The 18463-nt window shown below is 45.6% G+C and overlaps 2 pseudogenes; both read right to left on the bottom strand.

Moving 5' to 3' along the window:
* Positions 1-530: 530 nt before the first annotated feature.
* Positions 531-16331, bottom strand: LOC115228704 (annotated as a pseudogene).
* LOC118761235 lies at positions 16040-18071 on the bottom strand (annotated as a pseudogene).
* Positions 18072-18463: the final 392 nt, after the last annotated feature.

An 18463-nucleotide genomic window follows, 5' to 3' on the forward strand; every position in this document is an offset into this window, starting at 1 on the left:
ACCTACGAGCAAAAATGGGCCAATTTCCATAAAGAATTGATTTACGCGGATGCCGTAGACTTTCTCTCTGAATACATCAGAGATACGACAGTCCCTGACTATACAACCCAAAGCGTACAGTTTGAATGAAGCATGTACTGAAAACGTGAATGTATTTCACAGACGATAACTACATTGGAGAATGACCCTTATCATCAATTTTTAACATAATATTAATTAACTAATGAGTTATAGACGTCGATTAGTCGACGTTCAAAGTCAAACAGACGCCCTTAAGGATCCAATGACTGAGATGTAGTGTAGTCACGAGGTCTGCCTCAAACACAAGTCCGACACCCATTGCATTTCTCCTGTCGGAAGTAACGTAGACTGGTGCTTTGTATGTGTTCTGGAAATGTATGCTAACAAGTACGTGGAGTTTTAGTCGATGAGCTTCAATGGGAGTTATCTTCAGGATTGGGAGTGGCTCCACCAGGCATTTGGGTCTCTGAGGCGCCAAGCACCCCTCTTCGACATCCCACGAGGCACCCTCAATGAAGAGTCCTTGAACGAAGCAACCTGCTCAAGTCAGAATGGCAAGACAAGCCTTGGTGGAGTTTCTCGCTGACGTCTTGTTCGGTCTTGTAATTTGTGACTGTGGTGAACAACGTGGACTTGTCCAACGGCCACTTGTTGAGACGGCAGGTTGTCTGGACCAGTGCCGTAAGATAGGACTCTGGGACATGGATGCCAGAGAGCCACATCACGTTCGGCTCCCCCTCTTGGACCCAGTCCTTGTACAGCTGATATCGTCTCAGCAAATGTTCGATCCAACTGCCCAAAGCTTTAAGTGTCATTGGAGCAAGTCCTCTCCAAAGTTCTGGGATTTTTCCATTGAATAACGCGCGGGAAATATCTTCGAGTTCATTGCTCATCCCAATTTCGCCAACCAATGCCTAATTTGAGCAACCCAAGCACTACTTTTTGAAGTAGATTGAGTGATAACTTGATTGTGGTGGTTAAATTGTTGAATCGTTCGATTTCCTGGAGGAGAACAACCCCCGTCGGCTGAATGTCGGAGCCCATTTCTTTCCTTATTTCCTCCAAATTGAACGGTTCGGACAATTTTTTAAGAATATCTCTGGCAATATTGCCAATGAACTCATCTCGACTCATTTCAAGTCCAATGTTGGCCGTTTGCGGCTGCATGTCAATCAAATGGTTCCATATCGTCTTGGCAGCCTGAAACATCAAGTCAAGCCAAGACCGTGGTGTACGTTGATATTTCCGCATTTGGGTCCAGCCCGAACGCCTCCGGAGTATTGGTTAGTGGGAGAGTCTCGATATAGGCGAGGTATCCCTCCTTTTTGCCCTTGTCGGGGGGAATGCAATAGTCGACGTTTTTGTCGCAGTAAAAGTGGAACAACTGGAACGTGTCGAAAATAAAATCCCCCATGTATTCATTCATGTACGTCCGCAAGATTCTCCTGTCGATTTCGTCGATCGCTCGGCCTCCGTACATGACCTTAACAGGTCAGGCCACGTGTCTTACCTCCCCAATCAAATATTTGAGGGTGTTCCAGGGAATCGCGTTTTCACTCGAATCCCTCTCTTTGTCCAAATATGTCTTGAGAATGTCGAAGCAGACTGAAAAGTCCGAGTCGTTAAAATCGTAGGGGATGTTCCACCCAATTTTGCCATACTTTCTTCGCTCCTGCACAACTGCGTGGAAAAAGGACAGGACGAAGACCAGCGGACTGAACGCTGGGTGCGCGCATTCCCTCAGTGCACTGTCCGATATCTTGACATATGTTCCGTGCAAATTCAGTTTAAGACCATTTGGCGGTTCGGTCACGACCTGGAAATTAGTTTCCATCACACACCTTCATCGACCTCTGCAGAATCCCGATCGGGAACAGTTCGGTGGGCTCAGTCGTAATCCAAAGCCTAAACTCGGGGTGTGGTTTGGTGATTTTTTCCAAACTTTCTTCCAGTGTTTTAAGCCAGTCCACCAACAAATGGCAGTTCTGGAGCATCAGCCAATGACCCCGCTGGACAGCTACTTCCAAGTGCTGAATCGCGATCTAGGGCTGTGGAGACAATTCCATACATGTTCCTGGCCCTGCCCCATGGAAAGGAATTTGATGCGATTGGGGTCAAAGTTAAGACTTTCTGCCAACTTTAGCAGGTCTTTCGCGGGGTCTGCCCCCGGGGAGAGAATAAAGACGACGGGAGAGGCAGCAATGCTTTGTTCGTATATGGCCGTGAAGGTAATGATCGGCGGAGATATATACACCTCGCCGATGCTGTCCGACACAAACTTCTCCATTGCTCTGTACACCCTGTCTATTCGGAAACACCGTAAAAGCATTAGTTTTTGATATTTCGATATCTCGTTGTAGATTGTTGGGTACTCGACTGATTCTGGTGCATCGTGGGATACCCACTGGCAATGTCAGCACTATTTCAACCTCAACCCACTTTTCCTCGTTATTCGAAATGTCAGCCAGTAAAGTGGAAAAAGTGTTCCCGCCGATTTCCACCAGACGCACAATGTCTTCCCAGTTGCTGTCCTTGAGCCATTCAAATGGTTTTGGGGTCGTACTCTTTTCCAGAGAAACATTTCCCTGCATTTGCACCAACAATCTACTTTAAGGAAAAAGTCGATTTCCTCTTGCTTTATTTCTCCGGCATTTTCCAAGATTCTGACCGCAATTTGAAACGAAAAAAGAAGTTTGTGTTTTTCGAAAATGCCTGTGATTAAACAAAGAGAGTGTACCAGTGCACCCGTAGTAGTATACATTATATGTGAGGCAATTGATTATGTTTTCCAGCCTCTTCTTGAGTTTGGAGTCGGGCAAACTTTTTTTCAGCGAGAATTGGAACACGTCGAGGAAGGCAGACAGCGAGTACTGGTACATTGAATTGACCAGCGATAGTTCTGCGAGCACGAAAAAGAGAATGGCCCCTCTTCTCGCTACGGGTCTGTATCCATCACGCAATTTCTCAATGTCGCGGGAAGTTATCGCCCCGTTTTTCAGTTTGGCACTGACCTGGGTATTAGCCACGTGAATAATACTTCCGAAGCCTTCATTTTGGTTTCCTCCAGAGTTTCGATGAGTTCTGTGTTGTCCAACATGTTTCCCGTCGACGTCGTCAACTCCCGTAAAAGCGAGTCCTCCAAATCTTTGAGCAGATTTTTATTCTCACTAATCCGTAAGACGCAGGAATGATTGCCTCGTTTCCTGAATCAGTCTCTCACGCTTTTCCTCCAACTCGCGCCGCTCGAACTTGACTAACACACTGAGCAGTTGGTCCTCAAGTCCCTTTGGTAGAACACCACGAAATACTTGGAGAGTGACTGTGTAGTTGATCACGATCAGTTTGCCGAAAATACTCGACCCGTACTTTGGATTGGGGAGTTTGGAGTTGAGGTATAAGCGAAAGTTGGGGTCATAGTCGATCTCCTTGTCACCCAAGATAATAAATTCCCTTCCCTTGTCGCCTGAGAATGACCACAAACACAGACCCATGATTTTCTTCTCGATTACATTGTCAATGATTGGGTCAATGAACTCATCGACGTCTTTGAACAAGACCGGGAAACCATATTTGATCGCTAGTTCGAGTTGTTTCAAAAAGTCATGGTCGTTGAATGTGCAGATCTGCATTATTGTTCAATGATACCTTCAGGTTGTTCTTTTCTTCTTTCTTTTTGATCCAGTTGAGTGCTTGTTGCTGGGGATCAATGCACAGAGCATATCTGCTCGACATTGTAGTCAGCATTCCATTTTGAATCGAAAGTTCGTCGGGAGGCAGGTTTTCAGATGTCCACCTACTTTTCGACTCGTTTGAGACTACCGACTGATTTCCACGTCGTTGATTAACAAATTCTCGACTCTGAACGGCTGACTCAAAGGGATGTCTCGTCTGATCACGTCCTCCAACCACATTTTATATAGCATTTCATGTCTGTACTCGTGGCTGAATGCTCCCAAATAGCTCAGAAATGACGCCGAGAGCAAACAATCGCCCAACAGCTTTACTCCTGAGATTCTGAGCTGCAGCAGGTCTTCATGCCATCTACCTACGTCCAAGAAATAAACAAAACCGTATTTTCTCGGAACTCAATCCATTTATCAGTTTGTCGGCAGCAGCGAGTCTCCTCTCCATTATTTCTGTTTCGTTCATCAAGTTCTGTTTTTCGAGGATGGCATCTTCATATTTCTTGGCAAGATTTTTCAGCTGTTCCTCCAATTGGCTCAACGAAGCCATGACTTTGTTTAAATCTCGCTTTGCAATGAAGAATTCCTTTTCCAGTTTAGCAACCTGCAAATATTTTTACGAAGCCGGCCTTTTCCCTCTTTGGCTTGATGAGCTTGGCCACTTCACAATAGCCAATGACCGCCCTGACAAACTTGAGAAGTCCAGCTCCAGCCTTACTCACAGACCGCATCGACTCGATCGTGACATCCGCCATTTCCTTGCCTCCAAGGTGGCCTATGTTCTTCATTCAAGAATGCATTGCCTTTGACAAAATTGAGTTGTTTTCCTGTTATTCCGTCGACGTCCATTTCCATGAGAACTTTGATGAAATTTGCTTGCGACATTACTGCGAGCGAGGCCTTCCACGAGACTTCCTTGGAACCCAGAAAGACAGCCACACACTCGCACACAAACTGCACTGGCTTGGGCGGTTTGGAGAAAGATCTGAAAAATCCGAAAATAATCAAACTTTATCTCAACCACGTCGGATTTGTTTAAATCTGCCAAGGCCAATCTGGCTGCTTCCAGAATAGGCAATGCCTCGTTGAGCGCATCCTCCGCCTCTTTCTAGGAATAAAATGCGAGGAGTGCCTTCTCTTTCCCAATGACGATGTTTTGTTCTTGTATTTCGATGCTCTTCTCCGTCGAAATAATTTTTTGTTCCTCGGCTATTTCCGTCCCTTCTGAGATTTCTTTTAGCATTTCTTCACATGCCAGAGACTTTGCGGTGACTGCGATTTTCTGTTTCTCGAGTTTCTTGTTCATTTCTACCAACTCAATGCCAGCTTCCTCGATTTTTTTTAGGCCCGTCTCCAGTCTTTCACACTAACGAATGATCTGGAAGGACTTGCCTGGCCTAAAATGAAGGAGTCATTTGATGTGAGTAAATTGAGGTAGCACTTGATGAAGTCGAGGTAATTTTTCGGAGTCACAAAATTCTTTCTTCTCAGACGTTGTTCGAACTTGAGCGAGAAGTCGCTGACGGAGTTGTGGACCATCATGATGTGGGCGAGGATGTCCTCCCTTTTCTCGAGAGGGACCAACGCATTCTAAGATTAGCAATACGCTCCGAACCTCGGGAGGGATGTACATTGAGGCGACTGCGTACAGCGCCTGATTGGGCCAGGGAAAGAACCAGTTAATTGTGCAGTTATTGACCATTCCTGCCACATGCACTCATTGCCATACCAGGAAAATTCCGACATCGAGTTCGTAGCAGGTCCCCTGTCGGAGTCATTGACAACACGACGTGGAGGTTGTTCGCACATTTGCTAACAAAATGTTTCCAGATTTCTTCCTTTGAAGAATTCGAATACAATTTGACTGCCTCCTCCCGGATCTGAGGATATGCCGTGAAACCTCAACCTGGCTTATGATCCCATCCTTCTCGTCTTCAGTATACAAGGCCGGGACCATTCCAGAGGTCAGCATGTTGTTGATCAGTTCTAAGAAGCCTAGAGAAGGTTAATGCAATAGGACTGCCTTCTTCGACAATGTTATCGTCGGTGAAGATAAAGACCGTTCTTTTATCCTCAATCCCCAATTGGTTGTACAAAACCTTCAGATCTTCCCTGAACGAATTTTCGTTGTATCCGCGCGACAGTTTGATTTCAAAAATTTGACATTCACTTGCGAATGCTGCGAGTTTGGAGAGAGTTTGTTTTCCACTGCCTCCGACTCCAATAAACAACACGTGCCCTCTGCTCATTTTGAATATTCGATTGACGCGAGAAAAGTGCTCGATTGCGTCATCGAATAAGACAATGTTCATCGGGGACTTGCCTTCGTTGTATTCCTGCAGTATCTAATTCGTGCTAGTTTTAGTGTTTATTAACTTCCTGCAAGTGCACACGTGCCTCTTCATAGTTTTCGATTTGCCTGTATATTCGGATGTTGTGCTGAGAGGCCGCATAGTCGCCGAAAAGAATGGGGTCGGCGAGAATTGTCCCCGCCTCTTTGGGCATCGACTCCTCAACAATTTTTTTCATCGAGTTCTAAGGTTTTGACCTACAAGTACATTGAGGAGGTTCTGGTCTTGGAAACTGATCAGTCGGTCTCGGAAAACTCGGAGACACTCATTTCTCCAGAGACGAATTAATTCGATCGATGTCAAAAAGGCGTCGTTGGTAGAAAAAAGCAGTCCGTTGAAAATACGGGACAGGTCCCTTAAATTGAAGATGTAGTGGAATTTTGAGGGTGTCGGGGGCAGTTCCTTCACACATTGCCTGGAATGAGGCAGACAGACTACCAATAGACCTGAATAGTCATTTTCGTAAGAAGGGGAACTATCTTTACAATCTCCTGGGAAAAGGAGGAGACGTGACTGCTCAGAATTGTGTTGTATATGCTGAACAGAGATTCGTCGGAAGGGAAGGTCGTGGCCATGAGAGTAAACATTGAAATGAATCGCGGATCAATGTCGTTACGACCACCCCCGGGAATGCCCATCGACGCGAAATAGTCCACATCCTTGATTATTTTCCAGTTCAGGTCTTTTTGTCGGTCGTATATCCCTCCGCGGTCCAGCAACTGCTTAAGTAGTGCTATTGGCTGCTGAGTTCCGTATGTGTCGACCTGCCGTGAAAAAGTTATGCAAACTTGGGGCATGTTGAGGTCGTCCAGATAAATCACGAGTCTTTTTCCGGGAGTTGGTCCATACGAGTCCTTGCTTCGCTTTTCGACATTCGATTCGATGTTTCGCTGGACATCCAGAGAAGTCGTCCGGGAAGAAAAATTCATGTTAATGAATACCTAAATTTGAATTAAAACGATTCTTACAGTTTTCTCGCTGTCCATTTTCCTCAGGTAGTTCAGAATGGTGGCAGTCTTCGAGGTTCCCGTGTCCCCGACGAAAATTACGGGCTTGTTATTTTGATGACACAGCTCAAGAAACCACTCTCCTCTCACTGTGTCGATTGTTGGGACGAGAATTTCGTGAAATAGTTTTGACTTGTCGTGAATGTATTTTGGGATCAAGTTCTTCCAGGGAATCCATTTGCAGGCCTCAATGTCCCAGAAATAGTCGTAGAGTAAATAATCCGCACATGGGAGTTCGTCTAAAAGTCTCCATTTCCTAACTAACTTGGCCCTGCGAGTATTTTCTCATTGGCCACTGCAGGTTTCCCACAAATGACTCGCAGTTCTCTGTCAAAATGGACTCGGCAAGTCTCGTTCAGAGTGGCCCCAACACTCCAAATCAGTGCCTGAATAAAACAGGCTTCCAATTGGTCGTAGTCAGCAATTTCTTTGGTTATAGTCATTTTCAGAAGTGTGCAGAGTTGGGTTATCTGCGCAGTCTACAAACAAGCACAACCAAATTAAGTGGAGTTTGAGGAATAAATGTCCGCATTTTGACTTTATTGTTTCCCCCAACTATGCCTTCAGTCATCAAGTCGACGGCCGAATAGACATACTTCCCGAATAACGACTCAATGTTTTCTTTCATCGATTTGAATTCAAATAAATTGAGCCACTTGTCCCAATATGGCTGAAACCCCAAATTTTTGGGGTCGACATAAACCATCCCAGCGCGGGAAACAGTAGCAGGAGAAGCATACTTCAAATCACCGACCTAAAATGATTTCTGGAACGAACCTCGAACAACAGTGCGCAGTGGGACTGGAGTCGAATTCTCTCACTGTTGGCGAGTGTCAGCAGTTTATTGTCGTCCATCACGGAATTCATGTTCTCCACCCACAACGCATCCACATCGCCGTCAAACACGACATATCGTCTTTCGTTCTTGTCCTGAGGCAGAGGCCGGTTTATTTCACGGAATATGTTGGAAAGAAGCCCGTCAGTCCAATCACGGGTTGTGGGATCTAATATTCCGTATAATTCGACGACGGGCCTGTCCTTTGGGTTCAAAATGAATAGTTTGGTGTGTATCCCGAGTCTTGGAGTAGATCAACGAAATAACCTTGTTTGAGCATCGGCCAACGTTTTGATAACCACCGATTTGCCTCCCCCCGTTGGCCCCACGATCATGGTGGTGTGCCTCGTCATCATTGTCTCGTGCATTTGTACCACTTTGTTGACCTTCGGAATCAGTAAAGGGGCAACTTGTGATTCGAGCAAAACGTAATTATTTTCCCTCAAAGAGGTTTCCACTGCGCCATGGAAGTCTGGGTACCGAACTCGAGGACAGTCGAGCCCGGGGAAAAGGTCGGAAATCAGTCCAAGGAACAGAGGGACGTCCTCGTAGATGAATTTGGGCTGGTTCATATCTCTCAGTGCTCTCATCAGGACCACTTCCTGTTCTCATTAGATAAAGACGAGACCTCCGAAAGATCAGGGGAAGTTCTTTTCAAATCACCGGCCATCACAAGCACTGATTTCAGAGCTCGGAGTCCAAAATCGTAGTGATATTGTTTGGACAGTTGTTCTCTGGCCAATTTGTACAGCACTGTCATCTTTTTGGCCAGTACCTAACAGTGGGAGAGAATGAGTACTTTAGCAGTCAGAAACCCCTCCGAAAAGAGCATGATTTCACAAATTTGCTCCAAATCAGGAACTACCACGACTACTGGTCGGAACAGAGCCTTGATGGATTCGGGCAATTCGGTGCGTCCTGCATAGCCAGGGTTCATGGTGATGAAGATTCCGACGCGACTGTCAAAGGGGATCTCGACGCCTTCGAACTAAGTCGATCAAATCATTCAAAAATGCCTGGAATTTCTTCAATTTCATGATCAGGGCATTTTGGATAGTCCTCAATTGCGTGGATATCACCGACAACACCGAGGCGTCGATTCTGTTGAATTCGTCAAAACACCCCCACGCACCCGACTGACAGAGACCAGAGAAAATTTTCCCGATGGCCTGAGTCAAGGACCATGTGGAATACCTTGTAATCCATCCCTTCTCCACAATTTGTCACGACGCAAAGGAGACCAAGTGCTTTCGCCAAGTCTTTCACAGTTTCGGTTTTCCCAGTCCCTGCAGGGCCAGCCGGGGACCCCCCGAGACTCATGGAGAGTGCCTGGATATAATGGGCAATCGTGGACCTGAGTGAGCGTCAGGTAAATGCGGTCGGTCAAAGGAGTGATGACGAGACGCCCGTTGAGGCCCATGTACTCGTAGCCATAGTCGAAATTCCCCGAACATTGCTTGACCACCAAATTGTCGACGTCCTTCATCCAATAAAAGCGCAGTTGACTGTCCCACTCGAACTCCCGCACGTCCATAATGCTTAAATAGACCCAACTGCATACCTGTTCCTCACAAAACTGTCGACAATGTCCCGGGCATGCACGTCTATGATCAGAATTGTGTTTATTTTTTTCCTGTCGTTCTTGGAAAGGGACGACCGGACCTGTCTAATGCCGACAACTGCCATACCTGCACCACCAAGTCGCTGATTTGATGATGAAGCAGTTGCAGGTACTCCTTAAGGGCAGTCTTCTTCCCTTTCCTGATTTTCTCAAACACATCTTCCACTTCCCAGGTCCACCAAATCTGGATTGCGGCAAGACAGACCATTCCCTGGTAGTCTTTGATCCACGAAATTCTGCGGCGTCACCGGAGTGGACAAACCTGGGTTTCCCCTCGAAACGATAATAGAAGATGGCCTCCTTTGTGATCTGCCGGTTGGAAGACCGCATTTCCTTAAGAACGTCCGTCATCCAGTCTTCCACTTTCCCGTCAGCCAAAATTGGTCGCTTGTAGTCCATGATTTCCTTTTCCGCAGAAATCATGGCGGAAACCAACAACTCTCCACTCCCTCCTTTGTCGAACTTTAACGACTTGACGTTATCGAACATCTAGAGTGGTGTACAGCACATACTTTGATGATGTGTTCCTGCACACACTCGGGATCACTGCTTCCCAAAATGCTCAACAGTTCGTCGTCGGAAATAAAGAAAAACCGTGGGAAAACGTTTCGTTTTGACTCGAGATAGTCGTTCAGGGATTTCTGGCATTTGTCGAGTCCTGCGGCCAGACTGTTCATTTCGTTCAATCGACCTTTGACGTGACATGCAAATTTGATTTGCGTATTTTTGGCTGTTTCCCCCATGATCTACCGTGGGAGGACGGGAACAACCCCCTTGAAGGTCTTGTCAAGGCTATCAAAGGCTTTGGCTTCCTCTGGAAGTTGCATTCGAATGTCGCCGCCAATAAAGATTCCTTCCAAGTACATCCATTTGCGCTGGACGTTGACCCACACCTTCAATTGACTGGGGACTAATACGTCGATCACTTCGGAGATCAGGGACAAGGACTTTTCCCAGTGCCGCACACTGTTGACAAAGGGAGCCGCGAATCGAGAAGCAGCCATGCTCTGCAAATTGAGGGAGTTGTCGTCGATGATTTGCAGAATGTCCTCGACACTCCCGATTATCCACCCCCGATTGGTAGTGCCCTTGGTGTACATTGAAATGCTGAAGCGCAGGTTCGTCCACGTGTCCTCTATCTCTTTGATTCCCTGAAATAAGAAAAGGAGCCTCGCCTTTTCGATCGCCATTTCCTTGATGGCACATGTCACGATATTCGAGATTTCATCTTGGAAATCGTGCAAATTCATTTCAAAGACGCTGGAGAGGGTGAACGTGTCTGGGTTGATGTCGAATCTCTTTCCAGTCTTTTCCATCAAGTTGTTCCAGTGCCTGACGGGTTTATGGGGCTGAGTACCTTTCTCTCAAGGCCTCGTTCTTCAAATCAATAAAAAGGGGCAGCGATTCCTTGAATTGCTTTATTTTGTTTTCGACGATTCCCCAAAGTTTGAAGCCTCTTATTTCTTTTGCTAGTTTTCTCAGCGCTTTCAAAAATTCGTCGATTTTTTCGCTCAAAGTCTGCACATTCAAATTGGACCACAATATCTCTGCCCAGGTTTCCCGCGCTTTCTACGTGAAAGGTCAAAGGTTCTGAAAACCCTCTGTTCCGAATATATCGCAAAGATTTCCCTCAGTCCTTCCACGTCTTTCTCAATTCTGTTTAGTTCGGGGTGATTGCTAATTTCCAAATCAAAGAGGTGTTCAGCATTCAAAATTTCCTGGCGTTCAGTGAACAGTTTCTCGAGTTCTCCACTGAAATCGACCAACAAACTTTCCCCTAAATTGACAATAATCAGGAAACCCGCTTCAATGTCAGTTCCACACAGCCCGGGACCGGATTCAAAGTATCGATCCGCGAATTCTTTTACTTTGGTGGAAAACTCAACGATCGAATTTTTGGTGAGCTAATTTTAATGTTGAGCGAATACTTCGATAAAACGTCTCTTGACAAGTGTAAGGCCCACGTCTTTGACTTTGGATTGGTACACGAGTGACTGCCATTTCTCGTTAATAGTCTCCACCAACTCCTGTTCCTCGTTTGAATAGGGGAGTTCGTACATCGACAAATGTCTAATTTGACTTTGGGATTTTTACCGATAGCCTTCGACGAGTTGGTATATTTTTACTTCAATCTCCAGTCTATCTTTTTTGATGTCGGAAATTGCTTTCAAGACAAATTTCAGCTCTTCCAACGTTTCGGGCTCAACCGCCAGTTGTTTGTATTTGTTCTATTGATTATCCAGTTAGGTGAACATTGACATAATCTCGGACGTGGAATAACGAGTCTCTCACCGAATCGTGCAAATGATTTCCCAGACATTCAGTCCATTTGTTTGCGTGTTCTTTGAGAGAGGCAACCAAAGGCTGCATGTTTATTCGGAGACACTCAATGTCTTGGATGTCGTTAGCTTTCTCTATTTCTTTGATGATTTTGGTGTAGAGCTGAAATTGGTCGTCGAAAGCGACGATGGACGGGCCCTTGCTGAACCATTTTTCAATGATTGTTGCCTAGGTGGGCTGAAAGGCTTTACTTTGTCCACTTTCCAGATCGGCCGATATTTTTTCCATTTAGACAAATAATTGTGACTGTTTGTGATAAGTCGCTTGACGATGTTGATCGAATTCTGGTACAATTCGTTGATTGAGTGGTGCATCGATATGTCCAAGTAGAACGTGAAGGAGAAGGGCTCGTTCTTCCCCGCCAGTTTGATGGGCTTGGACTCGATACAACTCCCATTCAGCCACCGCACAAACGATTTGGATCTACAAACCCTGATCAGCTGCTTTGAGAACCTTTCGACACAGTCCCTGATCGACTGCAAGATCAAGCTATATATTTCGTTGGATGATGGATTTATTATAACGTAGGGAGAGGCTAGCATGGCTTCGATTTGGAACAGGGGTTCGTCGCCCTGCAAATCTCTGAGAAAGTCGCGAATATTCCGTGTGATCATCTGAGTAGTGATTGTTTACATTACCCGCAAAAGTGTCTCGAACATAATCTTTTCCCAGTGCGCGTAGTACGAACTGAAGAGAGGCAACTTTCCCGTAGACGATTGCGCGACCAGTCCCTCGATTTTCATGATTAGAGGACCAATGGCCCGGTATTTTTTGACCAAATGTTTGACATCCTTATTTCTCTTATTCTCGACATACTCAAAGTATTTCTGTGATAACAATGACTGGCCGTACCTTGCACCCAACCACTCCAAAGGCGTTGTTATCGCGCTTGTATAAATTGGTCGATTCGATGACGTCGAGTCGTGACTTAATGTCCAAGGAGTTTTTCTCGACTTGAGTCACCAGCGATTCAAACTTGGTTATGGCCTGGATATGAGGCAAGCTTAGGCAACCAGGAGACATCGTTCCACGTAGTCGTCGATCACCAGTGAACTCCATTTGAGGCGCTTGTTCCCCACCATCACAATCTTTGATAGTTGCTTCAAATGATGTTCGAAAATGCAAATCTGCGTGTTCTAACAACGTCCAAACCTCTGCAGGCTTGACTGACTTTATGACTTGGAGATATCTTTCCAACATGTCCTTGATGTTGATTTTATAACGGAAAAAGTTGTCCTCCAATAAGGCAACGTTTTTGACGGATTCGGGGACTTTCAAGTTGAGTTTTTCAAAATTCTTGGCTTCAACTATTAGTTCCTGAAGTTTCTCGCTGAAATTGACGACGTAATCGCTGTCCTCGGCGACTACTCATAAACAGTAATTATAGACGTATTTCTTGCTCCAACTTGGACGTCCCCTGGTAGTCGGCATTCCGTTTGGTGATCAAGCTTCTGTCCAACAAATCCTGGAGTGTCGCCTCGGCACTTTTCATCCAACTGGAATGCTGGAAGTCTTCATATCTCTTCATCTTTTTTGCCACTGTGAGGTACTTCAGTTTGACCTGCAAAATTAATCGTGGGAACAACCTCCTTCCCGAAGTCGGTGTTCATCATATTATCCATCGTGAGCAACTTTACCATCATGTTTTTTATGGTGAACAGCAAGTTGCGGGACCACAGTATTGAGCCCGACATTCTTGGACTGTTGAGATATATTTGCGGGTGGTTCTTTTCGAAGATCGCGTCCACTTGGTCGATCTGCCCAATCAGTCACACGGAAACCTCTTTGCTGAATTGCTGCAAAATATTATGGAATTTTTTGTTAAGGTCTTGACAAATAATTTCCCGAGAACGAATATTTTTGAATTTGGCGAGCATGGAAAAGGCGGCCTCTGACGACCGAAGAGTCTTGAAACTGTCGTTGATGAGCTGCAGTGCTTGCTTCTCGATCAGAACGACTTCGTTGGTAAACCGATTCATCACTTGGGCCCAGTTCGTCTGATTCTCGAATTCAAAAGGGTCAAATTTGATCTGCAATGGGACACACTACTGTCACTTGACGGAATGGGATCACGAGATTCTCAACTCGTTTGATGACTGCGGTGATTATGTCCGCGTCGTAAATGATGGACTTGAGTTCGGGGCCGAAGATCCCGGTGAACTCGACGATGGACTGCATGTTATTGGGGACAGGGCAACACTGCCTATCTTGTCAATGTCGTTGCAGATGTCCGTCATGTAGTCAGTCCGCCGGAATAACTTGGATCTGTCAAATTCCCAGCGATTTCCTTTCCCAGAAAGCTCGATTTTCGAACGAGTGGCGAAATACTGGCTCTTCCAGAACTCGAGGACTTGAACAGCCTCCCTGGTTAGTTTGAGGATCAAATCAAAGTCTTGACTGAGAGGACTGTCAAACACAACAGGATTACCATTCAAATATCGTGGGGATTGCGAGGACCTTCCTTACTCTGTCAGAGATTTCCCAGGCAATCTTCTCCATGAGGGGGACCATGCACTCGTCCTTGTTGTAGTACCTGGCAATTGTCCAAATCATCTTGAGGACGTTCATCATTTGAGGAATTGTGTCCATTACGATTGCGAAATTAGACCCGTGGGCCAAGTTCTGGACAAATACAAAGCGGGGTACCTTAAAGTGGCGTTCGAGTGTCATCAGGAACTTGATGTTGTCCTTGGCCTCGCTGTACAATTTGATCAGATCAAAGGAAATCCTATTGAGCGTGGAAAACACGTCCGGTTCCTTTATTTGAAGGACGGTAATGATCTTGATCACTTCGGGGGTCTTGAGTTCCTCCACCAGAGCACTTATGTCCGCACTTCTTTCACGCCAGTAGTCCACTTCCGAGAGAGGTCCATTTCCCATTGGTTTCTACGAGTTTGGTAATCACAGCAGAACTCTTTCGTTTATTTGTTGGACTGTCCTCGTCACATGGTCTATCCACTTTTCTGCGGTGGTGCAACACATTTGGACGCAGTCCTTGTTCTTCATCAGAATCTCTGGGGGGAGGGCGTAGTCGATATCGGGCAGGGACAGTCGGACTCTGTTTCTCAGCTGGCTCATTGTCCTGGTCGTGTTCTGCATGAACTTGTAGAAATGTATCAGAAACTCGTCACGCAAAATTGATCGGACTGTTGACCTACGGAATTGAGTCGTCCAATAATCACTTTTTTTGTTCAATGTCTCCTCCAAGTCCGCCCTCCACCACCTGATTTATGTGCAATTCGGAAGCTTCAGCATATCCACTCTCCAGCTGGACTATCTCGTTCCCAGAATGCTGAAGAGCGGGCACGTACAGCTAAGCCGTCAACCAATGAGAGGACCTGGGACATTAAAATAAACATTTCGTTCAGTGTTTTTCCCTGCAAACAGCCGTGAATGACTGCCCGAGACATAATTTTGTCTGCCTCCTCCAGCGAATAGGCCAACGGAATTAATTCGCCAGTATTTTTCATAAAGTACACAAACTCACTTTCACCCACGTCCCCCGGAAGTTCGTCGACGGAGAGTGATATGACTTGCTTCAAATATTCTTCTCTGACCACTTTCTGATGCTATGTTTATCCACAGAATACTTTTATCTGGTCTGGTTCCTCGTGTTCTGACCTCATTTCCCCCTCCGACATTTGTCGATATTCTGTAGACTCTGCGTCTGGCAATTTAGTTGGCGTATTTACCCTCTTGTTCGTTATTAGCGACGGATTCGGGTTGTTCCTCCACATCTGCAATTTATTATTGTGGAAACAGACCGACGACGTACTCCCTCACAGCGTTTGTCTCAGTCACCACGAAGAAAAGGATGGGCAATGCCGACTCGTTTTGTGTCTGACTAAAGAATTTGGATATTGCTCTCTCTGCCAAAGAGTCGTTCTCCTCCAGAAAGTCGGCAAAGACATCATCTTGCGATATATGATAGCAGTCGTAAATTATGTTTTTAATCCATTCCACTCTTTTGTCGTCCATTTGAATGGGTTGCCAGGATACTGCCTACTGGACTGGGGGTTTGCCAGCAATCACATTCCCTACATTTAATTTATAAAAGATTCCAAAAATGCAACATTAAAGAACGCTTGACTAAATAGTGCGCCCAACAATATCAGAGAAATGTCTTAATTAGAACAAAAAGTGAGTTAATTAATGTGGCTGAGTGATGAGTTCGTAAAGTCTTTCTGAAAGAGTAAGCACGGAGAGAGTACTCTTGTAGTACTCGGTCGACTTGGACTCGTCAATGTCGAAAGTCGACTCGAACTTGCAAGTGACGGGCTCGTCGCCTGGCTCGTGGAACTCGGCAAGAAAAGGGTGAGAGATCGCCTCCTCGGGGGTGATCCGGACGTCGACGTCAAACTGAAACATTTTCTCAAGCAAGTCGACGGCTGGGAGTGAAGGAAGACTACCTTCGTCCGACGCCTGAGAAAAGTACTCCTTAAAGTCGACTCTCGGATAAAACTTTTGCTTCATCATGAACTTCCTGGCCTCGACACTGGTCAGTTTGTCCACGAACTCTGCACTGGGAGTGCCCAGGAACTTGAGGATTTTCAAAAGTTGGTGAGTGTCTGGACTGACTAAACAGAGAATACGGCTTTTGCCCGGAAGATGACATGGCCGACGAGCATTTCCCCGAATATGCACCCAATGGACCAAATGTCGACTGGGTCAGATGGGGACATACCCGTGTGGTTGGGCTGCATCCAGTTGAGGATGATCTCGGGGGCACGGTACCAGCGAGTGGCCACATAGCCCGTCTGCAGTCCCAAGTTGACCTTGCGGGCCAGTCCAAAGTCCATTATCTGGAATAGCAAAAGTGGTGACCTTGACTTCGCAGTTCTCCATGAGTCCGATGTTGCTGGGCTTGATGTCCTGGGACTAACAAAGGGGGATTACTCGGTGGATTATGCCGGCCGAGTGAATGTACTACAAGTAGAGGAAACAAGCACTTTAATGGCCCTGAGTAACTGGTAGAGAATGAAGCAGATCTGTTCGAGGTTGAGTTGCTGTGTTCGAAGGACGTTGTCGAGGTCACTGTCCATCAGGGGCATTGTGAGGTATCTGGGAATAGAGAGTGTCGCCTACATGTCGTCGAAGGAGTCGTAGGACGTGTTGGGGGTGAAAAAGTCGAGCAGTTCAATGACCTAAGATGAGGAGGCGACTACATGCATTCTCGTGCTTCATGTGCTTCATTATCATCAGTTCTCGACAGGCCCTCTTGGCGTGCATGCTCGTCGAAAACACACTTTTCAGTTTCTTGATGGCCCTGTACTTGTCCTCCGTTCGGTCGTACGCCCTGCTACACGTTGGCCACACACTCTACTAGACATTCCCGAATGCCCCGTGCCCGATCAGGCTCACTTGCTCGTACTTTGTGGGCATCTCCAGTGCAATCGACCCAACCTTTACGACGTGAAATCCGGGCTTCTTTGCATTACAAGACATTATAAAATGTTCACAATTTATTTCCGGTTATTACTTTATAATAAAATAACTCAATAAACATTCTCAACCAAGCTTTAACCAAGATTAAGGAGTATTTTAATAATTAATTTGTTTAATTTGGAATATGGATATTGCTTTAAAAACTATACAATATGTTCGTAAAATTAGTCCTACTGTACAACTCCTCCTCTTGGGCACTCAGGAAATGGAAAATCTGAATTCCTTCCACAGAATGCAGCTGAAATACATCCTAGGAATCTTTTGGCCAAAACGCATTTCAAACAAACATCTCTACTCCAGGTACAATGCACACCCGTTGGACAAAGAAATAAGAAGTAATAGATGGGGCTTATTCGGTCACATCCTAAAAATGGACAGGAAAACTCCTGCAAATCTCGCAATGAAACACCACTACGCCCCACATCCGGGAACAAACTTCCGAGGAAGACCACGAATCACTCTACCAACCCTCCTGACCTAACTTTGATTGGAAAAGGGCTGAAATCAGCAGACGATCTTGAGCACCTGAGGGAACTATCGAGGAACAGAGGGACTTGGAAGCGATTAACAAAACGCATCCAAGAGAGGGTGGCACAAGCGAGATAACTTTACTAACGTTATTTTGCGGTGTGCTTATTAATAATAATATTGCTTTAATTCAGGAGTCAAAGATTCGTGTTCCAAAAAGACCGAAAACTTAAAAAGGTGGAGGCCTCCTAACCATTATCAGATTAATGTTATGAACCTATCAAACAAGATATTGGCCATTATGGACATGGAAGATCCTTTAAAACAAATCAAAGTAAAAATAAGTTTGAGATCCTTCCGGGTGACGATATATATACCTCCTGCGTCTTCATGTTATAGAGGATACCGTCCTAAACTTGAAGATTTTACAAGATTGGAAAAAATATTAATGTGCGGGGATTTGAATGCAAAAAGCCCCCTATGGTATAAAAACCAACCATTAGACCAAAAAGGATCTATTGGACAGCATTGACGATTTGTTAATTCTGAACGACCGGAACAAGAACTCCTTCCAGAAATGGTGACTCCCGAACGTCACCCGATATAACTCTAGCTGCCCAATCCATTGCCCAAACATTCACGTGGGACGTTATTTATGATTTACATACAGATCATAATCCAATACTCTTGAA

Source organism: Octopus sinensis, unplaced genomic scaffold (assembly GCF_006345805.1).
Source record: "Octopus sinensis unplaced genomic scaffold, ASM634580v1 Contig10964, whole genome shotgun sequence".
In the NCBI taxonomy this organism is placed as follows: Eukaryota; Metazoa; Mollusca; class Cephalopoda; order Octopoda; family Octopodidae; genus Octopus; species Octopus sinensis.